Here is a 6,630-nt window from a genome sequence, read left to right as displayed (position 1 = left end):
TAATACGGTACAGATTCGTCTTCCATAACATGAGAAAGGCAAAGGGAGATTGTCACAGATAGAGAGAATCGATCCAGGGAACTGCAAAAGAGAGACAGCGCCTCCGATTCATGTGATTGAAGCCCCTTTGCGCCTGTTGCAAGAAGCACTAGAAGAAGAAGAAGACGAGGACGACGAAGAAGAGCAGAAATTAACACAGGAAGAGAGTTTGAATCATGTATCAGAAGGTTTCAGCGATGAAGCTGCACGTGGTTTCACCGTCTCAAGCATGAGAAGGCACGAAATGAATCAGAATTAGAACCAACGAACCCCAATTGGAAGAGAAACAAAAAAAAAAAAAAAAACTTTAGGGCCTTGGAAAATCAAATATGGATTAACAGTTGGGTGAAAATAGAAATATGATTTAGTAGAACATGAGCAGTGTACGGTCTGGAAAAAATCTGAACGGTGAGACAAATCTGGAGCCTTGGAATTTTTTTTTATTTGGGAAAATTATACCCTCTCCCCTGAACTATGGCATAATTATGCCGTCTCCCTTATATTTTAGGCCCGGGATCAAGCTCGGGCTGGGCCAGGGTTGAGGCTTCGGGCTAAGCCTAGCTCGGCCCAGCCCGGCCCTATGTTATTATTTATGTTTTAAAATTTATTGATTATATTTTACAATTTTTGTTTAGTATCTAATTATCTATTGATTTACCAAAAAAAATACTAATTATCTATTGAATAAAAGTATTTAAAATTATAAGATTGAACTAAGTTTTTTAATCCAAAGAAAAGTTCAATAGTCATTTGAGTATGAAACAAATCAATACCAAATCACATGGGACTGATCAATCAGGACCAACTAGATCCTAGCAAAAATTGGGGTCAATCAGGGCCAACCCAGCCCAACTCGACCCGATCAAAGGTCATTCAGAGCCGGGTTGGGCCTGAGCTGAGATATCTCAACCCGACCTAGGGCCAGGTTGGGCTTGGGTTGAGCTAAGAAGACTCAAGGTTGGACTTAGATTTTAAAAAACCCAGTCAAACCCGACCCTGTTTCATCCCTACTCCAGAAGAAACTCAATTATTCTCCTCGCTCCACTCATTCGTATTGTTCTTTTTCTTTGTCTTCCGAGGCTACAGTCTCGCTCTGTTCTACATCCTTAGTTTCTTCATAGCTCTCTCTCACAACAATGGGGATGTTTGGGTTGAAGATGAATGAAAAAGTACAATGGTCATTTGATTTGGGCTTTTTTGGTTTAAGAGTAAAATGATCATTTCACAATTAACACCTGACTAACACAGTCAACCTTACCGGGTATGAATGTAATCTTTCAAAACACAATAAAAAGGGAGTGTAATTAGGCCATAGATCAGGTGTGGCGTGTGGAGTATAATATTATTTTTTTTTTTTGCTTTTTTACTAAAGTTAAGACCCTTGGATTCGGGTTAGTTGGAACTCGCAAATTTCGTGACGCGCATTCATTTTGAATAACCGTTGTTTTTGTTTAGGATGGGAACCAGCGTCTCAAAATACGAAACGGGGTATCATGGTTCGTGATCTTGGTATCGGCTGGATCGGATCGGATCAGCTGATATGGATCAGGATCGCCCAAACTCAGGTAAATATGATAATTTTGTTCCTGTTTTTTATAATTAAAAAAAAAATTTATATTTTTACCATGTCCGTACAGCTGGATCGGATCAATATTGGGATTGGTCTCAACCGATACCAATCTGATCCATCCAAAATCAACCGATCCGATCCATTACCTCAAACCATGGCGGGTATTGAATCCGATCTGGGTCGATTTTTAAAATTCCTAAAATAGGCTCTCAGATCTGAAATTTTAAGCGATTCTAAAGTTTATTTTATAATTCACATGAATCAGTTGGAATCGGAATCGAGGATGATCAATTCCGATCCGATTCACCAATTTTATATTTTACGCATAGGGCTCCCTAGTTTTCAACCTTTGAATTAATTAGTGGGGCTACAAAATGGGACCCAGATATGCACAGCAGTAGGTGTCATTATTTCAGTGGTTATGATCCCGTGCCACGAACACTCTTATAGTTTCATCATTGGTTAAAAATGAACTTATAAATTAAAGGATCGAGTTTTCCTCTACCTTTGTTTTGATAAATGAGTTTCCCTTTACCCACGGTGCATCAGGTAAGCTCTTAGTTAGTAAGTTTGGGAACGGCAATTGAACGGAAACGAATACATACGACAATTAAATAGATTAGATGATAATAATATTTTTTTAAAATTCGATTTAATAAAATGCATATGATAATAATACAATACGTATTTAATACGATCTAGACGACAATAATATTTTAAAAAAAAAGGCATACTAAGATAGAAAGAAAATCAAAATAAACGTCTAATCCTCAAGTTCTTCAACGGTTGTTCAAAACTTAGGTTGTTCCATCGGTCTTTCTTCATTTGTGATGTCAAAAAACCCTAGTGGTGGTTTCTTGAAAAAGGGGATTTCTGCATTATAGTCTATTCCTTTCATTTTCCTCTTTCTATTAAGTTCAAAGTTTGATTTTTTTTTTTTTTTTTTTTTTTTTTCTCTTTGGATCAGCTTATAAGGTACTCACATACCCTTTTTTTTTTATTTAATGGTAAAATTTTAGAGTTGGCCTATAAGATGGGTGTAGGATCTTACATATGACCTGCAGACTGTTTGCACTGGATGTTAGGATGTGTCGTCTCATATGTAATTCGGATGCTTGGGACCACGAATCAAGGAGTTGTTATGCGATTGTTGGAATTGTTTGATCTGTATATTAGTATTGACCATAGTTAGTAAGTTCGGGAACGGCAATAATATGGGAACGGATACGTACGGCAGTCAAATGGACTGTACGGCAATAATATTTTTCGAAAAATCCAACGTAATAATATGATACGTGTTTAATAAGTGTATAATACGTTGCTCTGTAAAAATCTGGGAGCAAAAATGCGGGCATATATTCACTATGCAATAAACATGTACACCTAAGAAACACAATAATAGCATTTACTAATGTGCCTAAATATATAGTTTGATTGGTTAACAAGCCTAGATTCAATACATTCTTTATTGTATGGATTAGAATGATCAATCAAAATGAATGATTGAAATGAACACATACCATATCATTGCCGTATATAATACGATTTCTCTGCAAATTCAAAACAAACTTCTGCTTCACAATGATAGCTGAAGGAAGCACAAGAAAAGGAAGAAAAACAAGGGGGACCCAACGAGCAACTACAGATCCGGAAAGTTTCGAGACTATTTCATCCAAATTTTTTCATGTTCAACTAGAAGATGATTAATATCAGTCTTCTGAACATGAAAGGATCCTTCATTAATATGCAGAATCTCTTCTCTTGTGAAAGGAAAAACAAATATGGAGATCAAATTCCAATATAAGAAACATAATCACAACTATCATACGAATTAAGTTAAAAATCCACCATCTACCATGCTGTTTTTGTCTAAATTTTACAGCATTTTACATTCAACCAGAGGAAGAAAGCCTTGAAGAACCAGTTTGACGCACAAACACCACTAAACAGTTAACATAAACACTGAATTAAGGTCAACTAATTAATACTAACATCTATAGAAATGCACCTCTCAACCTCTCAAAGCAAAAGACCAACTTTGACAACCGTCAACTGCCTATCACCTGTTGGAAAAAACTCTGTTTGAAGAAGGAAACTTCAAACTGCTTTGAACGCGATCTCGCTATCTTAAAGGAGATATTTGCCCCACACGACAAATTCACCTTCAGGAATCAACAAAGCAATAAATATAAAACACCGAACTCCATTTAGAGATACTGAATTGTAAGAGGGAGAGATAATTCGTTTGCACACATGACTCATATTTTATAGAAGTGCGTGCGTACGCCACTAACGCCTCTACAGCCCACTGCCCACGCCGCGCGTGTGCGGACGGCTACGCCGTCCTCGCATATACACTGTAGAATGTCTCCCTTTTTCGATTTAATTCAAGAGATAAAGAAGGTAATATAATAAATACCATTTATTACTTTTGTAGTTTTCCGATGTGGGACTAAAGCATTTTTCCCAAAATAACAAATTATTTATATAATCTCTCTTTTATTACAATCTATCTAACAATCCCCCACTAGATTGTAATAAACATCTTAATATCTCTAACTACATAGTTATGTATACGAAAAGGTTGGCTTGGCATTAAACCTTTAATTAGTGTAAGTATTTCAGAGTCGTAAGGTAGAATGTGGTTGACTTAGCATTAAACCAATTCTTACAAGTATTAAAACCGGAAATACCACACACACAACTATGATTAATTCTATGTCAAAACCTATAACATAATAGCACTCTTACGGCCCTGTGCTCTATCCTGAATTCATGAATACTTGCAAGAATAAACCCTAAATTCTTGTTTAGAAACGACACCATATCAGTATTCATATAGGTAGGTTTTTCTTTAGTATCTCTGTTATTGTAGATACTCTTACTTTACAAAAACCTTATTAAAACTTCATAGAAGTTACCCTCAACTCATAACAGTTAACATTGACACCTTTTGGGCTATTAATTTCAATGTTTTTACAATCACTTAACAGTAGCTAGTTATTACCCATTAAACCTTATTCATAAGGTTGGGTTCCCACTACTGGTGACTATAAGGGTTTCAGTCCCATTCCTTTGGATGTACCTTCTACAAGCTCCCTAGGTAGGCTTTTCGTAGAAGGATCCGCTAAATTATTGTTAGACTTTACATACAGAATGGTAACTATACCATCTCGGATCAATTGTCTAACATATTCATGTCTTAAGCTTATATGTCTAGACTTTCCATTGTAGATCTTACTATAAGCATTAGACATAGTGGCTTCATTATCACAGTACAAGAAAATAGCTGGCATCGGTTGTGGCCACAACTCTATATCCAGTAACATATTTCTAAGCCATTCTGCTTCTTTTTCTGCTGCTTCCAAAGCTATAAATTCAGACTCCATGGTTGAATGTGAGATACAAGTTTGCTTCTTTGAAGCCCAAGATATGGCTCCACCAGCTAGTGTGAAAATCCATCCAGATGTGGACTTATTATCACCTCTACTGGTGATCCAACTAGCATCCGAGTATCCCTCTAACACTGCTGAAAAATTTCTATAAAATAAACCAAAGTCCATAGTCTTCTTAAGATATCCAAAAACTCGACCAATGGCTTTCCAGTGATCCACACTAGGATTACTAGTGTATCTCGAAAGTTTACAAACAGCAAAAGCTATATCAGGTCTTGTACAATGCATTGCGTACATTAGGCTTCCAATTGCACTAACATACTCAAGTTGTGCCACAGCCCTACCTAAATGCTCGCTTGTTTTAGAACTAGAATCATAAGGAGAGCTTGCTTCTTTTATGTCAAGAAATTTAAATTTCTCTATCATTTTCTGAACATAATGTGACTGACATAAAGCAAACCCTTCACTATGTTTCTTTACTTTAATTCCTAAAATAGTATCCACTTCATTTAAATATTTCATTTCAAATTTTGAAGTAAAATACTTCTTAGTTTCAAGTACACCAACTAAGTTAGTTCCAAAAATAAGCATATCATCGACATAGAGGCATATAATTACACCATATGTGTTTGTAAATTTAGAATATATGCATTTGTCTGCACTGTTATGCTTAAAACCATTTGACAAAATTACTTGATCAAATTTTTCATGCCAATGTTTTGGCGCTTGTTTTAAGCCATACAATGACTTAACTAATTTACAGACTTTCTTATTATTTCCAGGTAGAACAAAACCCTCAGGTTGTTCCATATAGACCTCTTCATCTAAATCACCATTTAAAAACGCTGTTTTAACATCCATCTGATGAACACATAAGTCATATAATGAAGCTAAGGCAAATAACACTCTAATGGATGTTATTCTAGCAACAGGTGCATATGTATCAAAATAGTCAATGCCTTCCTTTTGTTTAAAACCTTTGGCAACTAACCTTGCCTTAAATTTTTGGACAGATCCATCTGTATTCAATTTCTTTCGAAATACCCACTTACAACCTATGGGTTTAGATCCTTGAGGTAAATCAACTAGCACCCATGTGCCATTAGACATTATGGAATCCATCTCATCATTATAGCCTCTCTCCAGAAAGCTGAATCCCTGGAACACATAGCCTCACTATATGTTTTATGATCATCTTCTAAATTGAATACTATTGGTATTTCATTTAGAACAACTTTTCTATTCCCTTCCATAAGAAAAACAAGAGCTTGTGAGGAAATAAAATCCGGACCTAAGTCCTTTTCTTTTCTAACTCTTTGACTTCTTTTGGGTTCACTAATCACACTCGAATCTCTTTTCAAACTAAGAGATGGTTGAGTTTCCATGTTAGTGTGACCACTAGACTTCAAAATAGAAGATGATGTCTGAATAGGTACCTCTTCAGATTTTGATTCATTGATGAATTTATTTTCTATAAATTCTGCATCTCTTGATTCAACAATTATGTTAGAATCCAGATCCAAAAGTCTATATGCTTTTGAATTTTCAGCATATCCCACGAACACACTTTTAAGTGCTCTAGGACCTAATTTTGTCCTTTTAGGATCTGGTGTTCTATAAAAGGCT

The sequence above is a fragment of the Telopea speciosissima genome, chromosome 2 (assembly GCF_018873765.1).
Source record: "Telopea speciosissima isolate NSW1024214 ecotype Mountain lineage chromosome 2, Tspe_v1, whole genome shotgun sequence".
Taxonomy (NCBI): Eukaryota; Viridiplantae; Streptophyta; class Magnoliopsida; order Proteales; family Proteaceae; genus Telopea; species Telopea speciosissima.
Note: the sequence above shows the minus strand (reverse complement) of the source record.